At 42.7% G+C, this 12,929-nt stretch overlaps 1 protein-coding gene across 2 annotated transcripts in view; it reads left to right on the top strand.

Moving 5' to 3' along the window:
- The window catches only part of rbm46 (RNA binding motif protein 46), an 83,841-nt gene extending 72,369 nt beyond the window's left edge, over positions 1–11,472 (top strand). For both annotated transcript variants that reach the window (XR_006376503.1, XR_006376502.1), the window contains one exon: positions 10,421–11,472. The gene's annotated coding sequence lies outside the window, so the exon portion shown is untranslated. The remainder of the gene's footprint in view (positions 1–10,420) is intronic.
- The last annotated feature ends 1,457 nt before the right edge of the window (positions 11,473–12,929 follow it).

Genomic DNA, 12,929 nt, shown 5'->3' with positions numbered 1-12,929 from the left:
AGAGATAGCTACTGAAATGAGCATGCTAACCAGCTAGCCCCGGCCCGTCCTACCTCCTAATACCACTTGTGCCTCAAGAGGCGATAGTGAGTCACTGTAGCGTCCAGTCTGCCCTCAGTCCAACTTCAGAGGACGAAGAAGTAGAGCTGCAGCGAGGGCTTGTCAATCACGCTGAAGGTACAGCCCCCGCTTAGCGTCACAAAAAAAACAAAAGATGGCTGAAGCTCTTGGCAAGCGACCTTTATCACCATCCCAACCCCCCGCTCCCGGCGAGAACCCACATTAGTAATATTGCAGTAATACGAGTAAATACTGGCGTTGCCTTCCACCGCTGGAGACAGCTCTTGGCGAGTAAAGAGATGTGGTTTGATGCTGAAAAGCAGTTTGGTCGAATTTTGCGGATTCTCGCCCCGGTTGTTAGTTTGTAGTGGGCTTTTTTAAAATAACCGATGACTGTAAGTTGAGATTGTATGGACGGACTGAAAAATCAGTTCACCATGTTGTAACCACTTGGCATTACTGTCATGAGATGAGGCAAGACTGGAAGTTTGGAAAGTTCATTAAACATTTTTGAGAACATTGGTTTATTATCTAATTGTACACAATCTTGAACGGTGTCATCGATGCGATTAGTAAATCATGCAATTCTTGCACAATGCTGCCCCGTATTTGTTTGGAGCATGTGGCCGGGAATTACACATTAACCATAACTTATTTGCCATAACCGCAATCTTTCTTTAACCTTCTTTAACTGTAGTGCCAAAAATGTGTCGACAGCGAGGATTTTTAAAATGTTGGCATTGGACGTAAAAAACTTTGCCATTGAATGTATTTTGGGGATTTGCAGAATCATCCAATATTGGTCTTCTTGTCTATCAGGATTGTCACAAGAAAGTTTAAGGCCAAAGTGATGAAAACGCTTGCTCCATTTTCTTCGTGGGCTCTGGATTTTCTTGTGTTTTCTTAAAAAAACACAGGTCAGGCTCTCTCAGCGACTGTACATGTGTACCATCAAAACTTGGAACTGGATTAAGACCTAAACTTTGATGTGATTGTTTGTAGTAGCGCAATTTACGTAGTTAATCCAGTTTGGCTTTGTAGGATAATGTAACAGGATGGAAAAGTAACCAAACCGCTTCCTTATTGTTTGTCTGACAATAGCATTGTCTGTGTAAAAACCACATTAGTATTTCTGTCAGGGTCAGTACAATCTCATATTGTGAATATTGTTTATGGAGGCTAGTTCATGGCCATAGTTCATCAAGATGCTAGTCACTTTGGACCACAGCATTCCTAATACAGCGCTTTCATGGCATCTGGCATTGTTCTTGTCATGGTAATAACTCCTAAAAAAGTCGACGGTCCCTATTATGCTTCATTTTCCATCTGTTCGACATAACTAACTACCTGCTGCAGTCTGAAATGAGAGTGAAATAACTGCACATTATTCAGTCTCTCAGCGGCTGCCTCCTCACCTCTCTGCCATCTCCAGTCCCATCAGTCGTGCACAGCAAAGCGACCACAGCCATAAAACAGAAGGAAATAGGAACAGAGGCAGCACTGTCAATAAATGTTCTGCATGATTTCCTCTCAGACGACGAGTCAGTGAAACGACCGGTTTCTATGGTAATTCTGAGAAATTTGTTTGTGATGGACCGGAGAGAGTGCCGAGGGCTGTCACAGAGGACTGTCAGCTCTTACAGGTTCCTGACTGCACTTCATGGAGCTCGGCCATTTAATATGGAGCAAACCATCGAGGCTGCACACTGACCTACACAGGGGACCAAACACTTACCTCGGCTGGACAATTGCTTTACAGAAAAGCGTATTTTTCCCAGGTCAGACGTCAAACTAACAACTTTTTAGCATTTCTACCTACCTGTGCTGGTGATGACTCTCCCTCTGACTTCATGCTTCTTCCAACAGCGGTGATTTTTCTCTCTGTTACAACAACCTTCCTACACGCTGCAGTAACATGCCATGAGAGCCATGGGATTTCAAGCCAATAAGGTTTCTGTGCCAGTGGGCAAACATTTTCTATGGCATTATAAGTTTGCTTTACACTACAACCCTCAAATTCTGCTAGAACTCTTCCCTCCCAGCATATGCAAAAATGCTGGTTGTGAGAACACAGGGGGGTCTGACTGACCACCGCTCAGTGTAATAAGCAGCTCCGCTGTAAATACAGGGAGGCCGGTGGAGCTTTGACAGTCACTAGACATATATTTCTCTTTGAGAGAGTCACTGTGTGGGTAGCTGTGATTTAGCTCGGCTAGCGGTTCTCCTACAAGAGGCTCTCTGGTGTGTGTCTGCGGGGGCGTGTCAGTATATAGCCATAGCCCTGCTGTTTATCACGGTTAAGGTGTTCATCAGCCCTAAATATGAATATAGCACAGCTGTCAGCGGGGCCATTTGTTGTGTTTACTGCCAGAGGAATATATCTTGTTCATGTATGTTTTTCTGCCAGAGCTGGTGAAGGTTTGCTAACGCAAACTGGGACTATGGTTAGCCAGTGTTCTGCTTTTTGTAACTGGTGCTACGACAGTTGGGCGGTCAACTTACGAAACAGCCGTCGGCGTCTTGCCTATTTCGTCACGGTTAGGGAGGGGCAAGAGAATTTGGCTGAACTGAACTTTCAAATACAAGCAGACACATAACAAGCTAATTAAAAAATAATTTAGCGTGGAGTTTCTCTTTAAATCAACTTCCTAATGATCTTGAATGCGCCCCAACTTTAAATCCAAATTTAAAACTTGCTTTTCTGTGCCTTTCATTACTTAAATTTCTTTTACTTTTTGTACTTTATTAGAGAGCAACTTAACAGCAGCTGAAAGTCTTTTTGCTGAGCTCCAGTGGTCTAACCTCTCACCTTGCTGCAGTGATGTAGAAGTGTACTCCAGGATGTGACGGTACACCGTGACATCACTGATGCTGGGTGTGGTTACAGGTGCTACAGACCAGAGTTACTCTTTAAATTTGGGGCAATTTATTCCTGAACTTGAACAATAGTAACTTTTATTCTCTGACTATTGGCTTTTTAAAATTTCATAATTTTTTTTTCAGCTTTAATTGATTTAATTCTCCTGCTGATTGTGTCTTTAAATGTTGTTCTGATGTATTTCTTTGCCTTGTGTAAAACACATTCAATTCCCTCTATATTTGACAGATGTTAAACAAATAAACTTGCCAATTTTGACTTTAAAGCATTAAATAAAAAGGATAAAAACGACCAGTTTTATACTAATCTTGAATTGAATGAATTACAGGGTAAGAACATAAAATGTAAAAGGATTGAGAGATTAAAACAGCCTTTTCCACTTTAATCAGTTAGATTAATTCAAAGCACACAGAGGCGAGGCGGGAGTTTGGAGGTTATATGAGTGTTTTCACATTTGTCTTCACTCCAACTCTGAAGGTTTTAAGTAGTTGTATTGATCTGCTTTAACGTGTCGCAGATCAAACGAGGTGCACAAAGAGTTTTTAAGGCAAATGATTTTCTTTATGTCATGTCTTGTTTATGTCTATTGATTGGTTCAGACTGAGCAGCTGATGAAAGTTCTTGTTGAGTTATTTGTGTCAGTTCAGGCCCTTTGGAGCTTTGAACACCTTTAACATGTTTTTATATATTAATACGATGAATGAGTTTGTGCAGTTTTCTCACATTTACTGTGAATGTTTTACGATCCTTTAATCCAGTCTGTGTTTCAGTGTGCTGGTTTAAAGTCGAAGTTTTTGAAGTTTTGGCCGGTGTAGTCCCTCATTCGTCCAGGAGTGAAAAGGTTTCAGTCGTAGTCATCTGGACACTGTTTTCAGAATCGAGACGTTTCGGCTCCCATCCGGAAGTCATTCTCAATTGTGAAAATGGTCTGAGAACTCAGAAATTTAAGCTACTCTGTGTTACATAAGCCCCGCCCTCAGGAAGGAGTCTACCTGAGTATCTGTTGATTAGCTAGTTTCACCTGAAACTGACCTAATTGTTTCCATGATGGCCCAGTAATCAGTAATCAGGACTATTGTTTTCTGGCTGCACCTCCCTCATCACTGTTAAGTACCTGATTAGCATGTGATTGGCTTGACCACGGTGTTAATACACTCTGATAGACTTTGGGCAGATTGAATCTCAGACCACCATTTCCGTTCAAAGAGGGGTTTTCTTTTTTCACAAAAATGGCTTCTTTGACTCCTCTTTCAAACCAACTCTTCTCTCTACTTAGACTCTTCACCTCGCTGTCTTCAAATGTGTGGTTTGTAGCTTTTAGATGCAAACGCACGGCGCTCTGCAATCCTGAGTTAGTGTGTCGTCTGTGCTGATAAAGTCAGTTTCAGGTGAAACTAGGCAGGGTAAACAGCAGAAACTCAGGTAGACTCCTCCCTAAAGGCGGGCTTAAGTAACACAGAGTAGCTTAAATTTCTAGTTCCCGGTCCTTTTTTTCACATTTGACTTCCGGATGGGAGCCGAAACGTCTTGATTCTGAAAACAGCGTCCAGATGACTACGACTGAAACCTTTTTGAAGTTTTGTTTGTTTTCAGGCTGATTAATAGAAAATCTGTATAGAAAGTTCTTTAGCTACTCAGTACACGTTTCTGTGCTTGATTTTGCTGTTATATGATCTAAAGGACTGGATCAACTCGCACCCACAAATCATCTGCTCTAAACAGACTCGGAAGCTTTCATCAATCACTATTACCACCGACAACACAACATGGATTACAACTCTGCCGACAGTACACCCAAAGCATCAGAGAGAGAGAAGCAGGATCCTCCACAGACACAACAGAGACTGATGTTAGTCTCCTTCCAAGTATCAATAAAAACTGGATATTAGTTTCACTCCACGAAGAAACAAAGGACAAATGTTCTCGCCTCGAGTTCGCACATAACCACATCACATGAGTCGAAAAAGCCAACACTGCACTGCAAACCTGAGTTAAGGGGAAACACCTGCAGGTGAAAACATTGTTTTTTCATGCACTGGTGATTCTGAGATTTTGGGCTATTTTGCTTCCATAACATGTCTTCCTTCAGTCTCCTGGAAAGAAAACGCCCAAAATACACATTTAGGTGTTTATTTTACTACACTTTTAGGTAGATTATGCCTCATTTGCATATTTAAACATACCATTTTTACCCTATTCACCTGTAGCGCCTTGCAAAATGTATGGAATTATATCTTTAAAGGTCATTTTCTATAAATGAGTTTTTTTTTCTCATACTCAGAGCCAGAAATCTCCATTTACATTCACCAAACTTTCCAGCCTATCTATATTCTGAAGGTTTTTACAGAGGGGTTTGCCCATAAATCATTCATAACATGACTTCATTAACATTTTAATCCTAAAAACATGGTGAAAATGGATTTTTTATGGCTATTGACTGGATATTTTCTGATTTATGGAGTGATAAAAAAGAGATATGCAAAATTCCCTCTGTAAAAACCGTTGACTCTAATACGTCAACAAAATGAAACAAGAATTTTGAACCTGGCTTTCTCCAATGTTCAGATTTCTGTTCTGGAAATGTACGCAAATTAGCACATTTTTAAGTACAAAAGTACAAAAAATAATCGTGTTAATGTAAGTAATCATCTGAGGAAGTTTCATGGCGATATCTGTTAGTTAACAAGTTTACCTTATTCACCTGTAGTGTCTCCCCTTAAATCACAGGCCAAGTCGAATCCATCACTCAAGAAAACAAACTGATGAAGGAAAACATTCTGGATGTACAGACGCAAAGCGTGAGAGATAATGCCAAACGTACACCAGACGCTCTGATCAAAGACTTCATGAAAACACACCTCAAACTCCCACACGACAATGTCAACAATGTCGCTTTCCGTCAAGTACGCCGCCTCGGCACACGCTCATGCAAAGGATCCTGACCCATCATAGCAAAAATCAAACATTTCCAACAAAGAGATCAAAAGTAGAGGAAGAGAGTTGAATCAGTTTCCCGGAGAGATAAATGAAAGGTGCAAAGTTCTGTATCCCACTCCAAAGTTACATTTTTTACACTCGGCTTGGGGGGAAACATTGCCATTCTAATAAATGATGCACCAGAATTGAATGAAAATTGATTTTTTCGAAAATGAACTACGATGTTGTTCTTTTTCTGTAGAAGCAGCACCTTTGTAGTTTATTGTCCCTCACAAGACTCACATTTTCTTTGGACGACGTTTTGGAAATGAGCTTTTTGAGTAGCAACAAGTTTAATGTTACTCTGAGGTGGTTGTTTCTCCACCGTGTGGTGATGTTCGCACCTGCGGCCATGACATTTCATAAGGCTGTGGGTTCATTTTCCCCCCTGATGTGATGCTTCCACCAGTGACGGGGACGTCTCTCTCTCTAACTGATGCTTCTACTTGTTCCCGCTGTGACACTGATGATATGTGAGTGATGACATTTTTAGCCATGTAGCTAAGTTTTTCTTGCACCAGTGACGTTTCTCCCTCCAGCAATTCTGCATCACCTCTGCTGACGCCGCTTTGACCCCTGGTGTGGATACTTTCTCGCTACTGAAAACCCACTTTGCCGTCCAGGTTACATTTCCACCTCGGGCACATCCCATAACGACTCCTCTGGCAGCTCCTGCTGATAGCGTTCGAGTTTTTACTTCCAGTTATCCAGATAAGATATGTAGATACAGATCACATTTTATTGCCAGCTGCAAATGACGTCTGCATGCGTGCATCAGTACAGTCATTCTCCGACTGGAATCTAGTAGGTTGTCCGGCTGTGTGAGACGGAGCTGAACTGAATTAAACAAGTCGAGCTGGAAGGAGCTGGGGACAGTTGCTTACTGATTCATCTCAATTCATTCGACACGTTTAACATGTGGGAGGTGAAACAGAACTGTTTTAATATTGTCACACCAAATAAGAAAAGCCACTCCTCCGTGAAAGTGATGCCTGTTCCTCGTCTGCACAGCTCCGACTGGTTTGTTTGGGCAGAGTGAGAGACAGAGCTCGAAAGTGGGTGTCTCGAGTCAAACACTACATTAAATCGAGAGCAAGAAAGATTCAGTTGTGTGCACAAATTGTTCTTCTTTTCTCCGTGACCCCTCCCAGGATCCGTAAAAACACATTTCAGAAACAGCACCGGCAATAACTGCCTGCTGAATTCCTCTGCTGTCGTGCAGACGACGCAGGAACCTTCATCTGACATTATCTTAGTGGCATTTGTGTTTTATTGGGAAGTGGATCAACAGGAAGCCCGGCTGCGGACGGATGAGGGACGACACATGACAAAGGTCGTGGCAAAGGTCACGCGTCGGAGTCGGACGCATGACGTTACGTGCCTCCAAGTGACCAGACCGCCTGTAAAACAGGTGAAGAAGACGAGCTGCAGAACCTGTCACCATCTTTTGTTGTTTTTCTTCTCTCTGCCTTCATCTCCGTGGTAACCCTCCTCAGGGTAACCGTCACTGAGTAAACATCCCTCTGATTGGCTGCGGAGACAGCAGTGATAGAAAGATACGAGGGCTCTGCTGTTTGTGTGCTGTGTGTGTGTGTGTTGTGTGTGAGTGTGTGCAGCTGAGTGTACTCATCACATCTGTCCTTCAGTGTTGTTTGGTCGGTAACCTGATCCCTCTGCTGTGTTCAGTGTCTCCTCTGAATATCTGCGCATCAGATCTTTTATTTAAAGCTTTGTTTGCTCAGGAGGAACACACTCACTGAAGGCTACACGAACTCACCGCATCCAAAACCCTCTTCAGTCAAGCTTCTGTAGTTGCCGTTTGAAGGCGACTCCTGATATGAGAAGTAGCTCGTGATGGACACTGCACTATCCCGAAATCCCTTTGTAATCCACACGTCTCGTGAAAATATTTGCGTTTGAAGAAACCTGTGTAAAGGCCGCGTGAAAGATCCTCTCGGACCAGCAGGTTTGCTCCGAAGCTGCAGGGATGAATGATTTCAGAGAATGTGTGGCATTCACCAGTTTTCTCTTCTTTTAGTGGCCCAGACGCGTCGTCGTGAACAGACAGTCTGACTTCTCTACAGGGGAAAACACTTAGAATGGATTCTAATGCCGTCATCTACGTGAATTTGGAGTTTAAAGCATGATCAACTAAAATATAAAAAAGATTGTCTGATTATATTTTGGCATCACCACTTCTGCAGCTCAGTAGTTGTTAGTGAAGTTCTCCCACTCAGCTGGCTCCGGGTCTTTGCAGGTCTCCGTACACGTCGTCGACAGCTGTGCCATGAACGGTTTCTGATAGTTTCAGGCCCCCCGTGACTCCCGACGCTGAGAAATCTGTTCTGTTTTCGTCTGTCGATGTCTCACAGCTTCCAAGTCCTGCTCTCAAAGTCTTCTTTCTGCTTTTCGGTGACATTATTGTGAATGAAACTTTCCCACAAACGCAGCAGAACAAGTAGCCTCATGTAGCTATTTAGAGGTGTTGATTATGCCAACGATCAAGTCTCACAACCGCGCACCTCCTCACGAACAGGCGGCAGACGGAGGTAGATGGCGTCCCCTCTGGGATCAATAAAGTATTTCTGATGCTGAAACTTTGTCACATTGTTTTCACATTTCATCAGTGGTGGAAGAAGTACTCACATGTTTTACTTAAGTAAAAGTGGCGACACCACTGTGTAAAAAGTCTTACATGCAAGATGTAAGTCAAGTAAAACTAGAGAGCTAAAAGTAGCAAAAGTAAAAGTACTCGTCTGGCATAACGGCCCCTTTCAGAGTGTTATAGTATCTTATATATCATATTATTTGAATTAGTATTATTACTGAATCATTACCACACAAGCAGCATGTTAATGTAACAGCTGGTGGAGGTGGAGCTAACTTTAATGACTTTATATAACTATCCTTATATATACTGATCACGTTTGGTGTAAAAGTAACTAGTAACTAAAGCTGTTCGATGAATGAAGTGGAGTTAAAAAGTACAATATTTCCTCTGAGATGTGGAGGGGCAGAAGTAGAAAGCAACATAAAACGGAAACGCTCAAGTAGCAGAGTAAATGTTCTGCGTTTCATACAGTTATTATAAAAATATGGATCATAGTCACTTTTAATATATTCTCTACACTCTGCCGATATTACAGGTGAACTGCAGCTATTTTATTGGCCAAAGTGAAGATAAAGCAGTCTTCCGTGCTGCTGTCCTCTGAGAAACACGAGCAGGTCAAAGGTCGCGATAACGATGCAGACGTCCATGAAGCTGCTGCTCTGTGACGGACAGAAGCGATCCAGGTCAGCGTGTGTGTGAGCCAACGCTTCGTCCTCCACTTTCCCTCTTCAAACACTCCGCAGCACGTTTCCTGCGCGCGTGTTTGTGCTGTAATCTGATGCGTGGTTTGAGTGATGAATGTTCGCCGTGTGTGTGTGCGTGTGTGTGTGTGTGTGTGTGTGTCACTGTGCAAACACTCCACCAACCAAAGGTCATCTGAACCCAAACAGCAATTAGCGGCAGATCGTCGCTGGGGACGACGGGCGGACGCCGTGGCAACAACGTGCGTGAAACGTGGGTGGATTGTACAACACACACACACACACACACACACACACACACACACACACACACCCAGCTGATGTGATGAGGTCGCTGTCTCTCGTTGTCTTGCTTTCCTTAGTTGCACTTTTTGATGCATATTCATCAGGATGAGGATGTTTTGGATCATACATATTCATGAAAGTAAATTTAGTCATGCATAACAGGTTTGGAAACCTCGCTGTGTTACAAGACTCTAATGCACCCGTGTGTGCACATGCAGAGCGTTAAGTAATCTCCAGTGGGGCGGGCAAAGTAACAGGAACGCCCGACGAGGTGGTGAAATCCAGAGCAGCGGCCCTGCAGGGTGAAGCTCTGTTCACAGGAGCATTTTACCCGACTGGTGTTAGCAACACTGAATGCAAATCTGACACTTATGTATGTATGTATGTGATATATATGCTGTTTGTTTACAAGAAAACTCCACAGGGCATCTTCAGTGTCGGCAATGAAATTACCCAAACTTAAAATATTTTTTGTGTCTTTGTAAAATCTTCTTGTCTTCTTGTTCAAAATAAATGTATAAATATATACGTTCAACATAATGATGATGAAACAGGGCACACCTAGTGTGTTGGTGCTTACCGCCCCACATCAAACACATGAAGAGGGAAGCGGCACGCTCTGAATTCCAGTGCACTTACATTATTGAAATATGCTAACACCAGAGCTAGGTGCCTTCATCAGGGCAGAGCATTAAATTACACTCCGCTGACTGTAATCCCGTGCTGCTCACGCCAGTGTGATGGACAGCTGTGGTGCATGGGACATTAAGAAGACAGTATGCAGCATGCAGACTTTCCCCACCTGGTCTGCTGTAAACTTTCTCCATTTTTGTTCTAACAATCTTTTAACTGAACTATCTGCAGACTGTATTTAATAACTTGCTTTGCTGTGTCTGTCTGTTTTACCAGGAAGTAAGATGACTGCTGTGAGACTGACGGCTGATGGCTCAGCTGACACCAACTCATCACAGAGATGCTGTATACAGTACACACTGTGTGAGATTCAAACTGACTTCAAACAGCGACTGAGGCGCTTCTGAATGTTTCGACGTGCTAGCAGCGTGGCTCCAGGGTTGGCAGTGTCGGTCTTTTGGTCCAGACTGAAACATCTCAACAACTACTTTGTGGATCGCCATGAAATCTGGTTCAGACATTGATGGTTTCCAGATGCTGTATTCTACTGACTTTGGTGATCTCCCGACTTTTTCTCTAGCGCCACCATGAGGTTCACGTTTGTGGTTTTTAGTGAAATATCTACTGGATTGTCACGAACGTTGGTTCACACATTCACGTTGCCATCAGGGTGAATAGAAATGTCTTTGGTGACTTTTCATCATGAAGTCAAAATTTTAATTTGTCCAACACTTTGCTTTGTGACCGAATACCTGCAATACATTCCCACCAGCCTCAGCTGTAAATGCTAATGTTAGCATGCTGACAAGCTAATCTAAGATGATGAGCATGGTTAACATTATACCTGCTAAATGACAGCAAGTTAGCATTGTCATTGTGAGCATATTAGCATGCAGACATTAGCGTTTAGCTCATCAGTACAGCCTCACAGTTCATGATGTTCGTAGATAACAAGGCTGCTACACAGCATCATCGACATCATCAGTACAAGGTCAACAAAGTGATGCATCACTTGATGCACAAATGTCCTGCACTGGTGTTCAAGCGTAGCCTGGTTTCAGACCTGGTTTCAGACCTGGTTTCAGACCTCTGAACTGCTGCCAGGTCTGGTTTTGTGCTCACTGCATAGCTGTCTCCGCCGTTGGAACACCAAACAAACGGCCGTGCCAGAGCTACAAAGATAAAGACTGGAAAATGGCCACAAACACGAAAGTGGCGTATTTCTACAGTTGTGAAAAACATTAGGTTAACTGCTCCTAGCAACCGCTACCACGGCTACAGTGTCGACTGAAAATTAATTCTCATTAAAACTTATTAATTCCATCCAACATTGGTATTTATGAATGACCCTGAGTAGTAAATACCTTTTTGTGCCTTTCAAATGCGGATCAGTGACAGGTTGGTTGATTTTACTGCCAATTTCCAGCTGTCGGTTTCAACAATCACATTATGTAATCAATAACTTGAGTCCATCGTCAGATGAGGAAGGACAGAAGTGTTAATGAGACTCGTGTTGGTCCCCTCCCCCACATTTCCCACTTTTGATCCTGCGATTGATAAAAACAGGAGGCCTGTTCTTTGCTTAAACTTCGCTCCTTCAGGAAACATGGACTGATCATGTGTATTGATCACAGGCTCGTTACTGGCACTCCTCTTCACTCTGCTGCCCTTGACTAATGCATCGGGACTCTGAAGCCTCCAGACGTTCCAGAGAAGCAGCAGATTACAGCGTCTGAAAAAAGGATGAAACGAGCTAACGCGTTATTGATCCTACGGTGGAGGAAGGTGAAGTTATTAAAGTCCAGGACACAGCACAAAGAGGTGGATTCATACTGATCTGTACACGATGGCACAAAACAAGACACCAGTGGCTCTTAGAGATGGAAATCACTTTACTGATTCACTCAGTTCAGTTAAAAACGAGGCCCGTTAATAGGGTCAGTGGCTCGGCAGCCTTCTGTCTGCAGCAGAGTCGTGGCATCAAGATTATGTCTGTGGATTTCGTGCTGTTTTAGTCCGCTTTTAACCAGAACAGAACTAGAATTACTGCAGTCGCAGTTTACATCCATGTCTGTCCAGACTCATTTAACATATGTAGTGAAGACTTTGAAGGAATTTAAGAAAAGGTATTAAGTGTATTTTTTGGCGAAATGGAAGTATGATTCCAGTGAATAATGTCCGGTGAGAAACCTGCTGTGTTCAGAGGAGCAGAGAGCTTCGTCACACGGAGCGGCAATCACCTGAAGCTCAACATCGGCAAAAGCAATGAGCTGGTGGTGGACTACGAGAGGAACGGGCCCCCAGTCCTGGGTGTCGTCCAGGGAGAGGACGTGAAGAGGGGGGGACTCATACGAGTACCTGGGGTCCAAATCACTAAAAAACTGGACTGGACTCACAACACGGAGGCCCTCTGCAGGAAGGGACAGAGCAGACTGCAGACATTTTTATATATTTCTTCTGTTATATACTATATGATACTCATTATTTATTGTATATTACACTACACTGTGCTTATACTATACCATATTATATAGATAATCTGTCATTGTACCATATTACGTTACACTATACTATTACTACATTTCACCTATATCTTTTATCCCACACTATATTATATAGTATTATGTTAATATTTTATATTGTCTTATTATACTACATACTATATTATATTTTTATATTAAATATAGACATTCACTAAATGTCATTATCAGTACTTAATCAGATATATTATTCCAACCGCGTCAAATGGCGACGTTTTCTCACGGCCGTCTGCGTTGTATACAAA

The sequence above is a fragment of the Siniperca chuatsi genome, linkage group LG22 (genome assembly GCF_020085105.1).
Source record: "Siniperca chuatsi isolate FFG_IHB_CAS linkage group LG22, ASM2008510v1, whole genome shotgun sequence".
NCBI lineage: Eukaryota > Metazoa > Chordata > Actinopteri > Centrarchiformes > Sinipercidae > Siniperca > Siniperca chuatsi.
The sequence above is the reverse complement of the archived record's forward strand: the minus strand, read 5'-3'. Positions and strand labels throughout refer to the sequence as shown.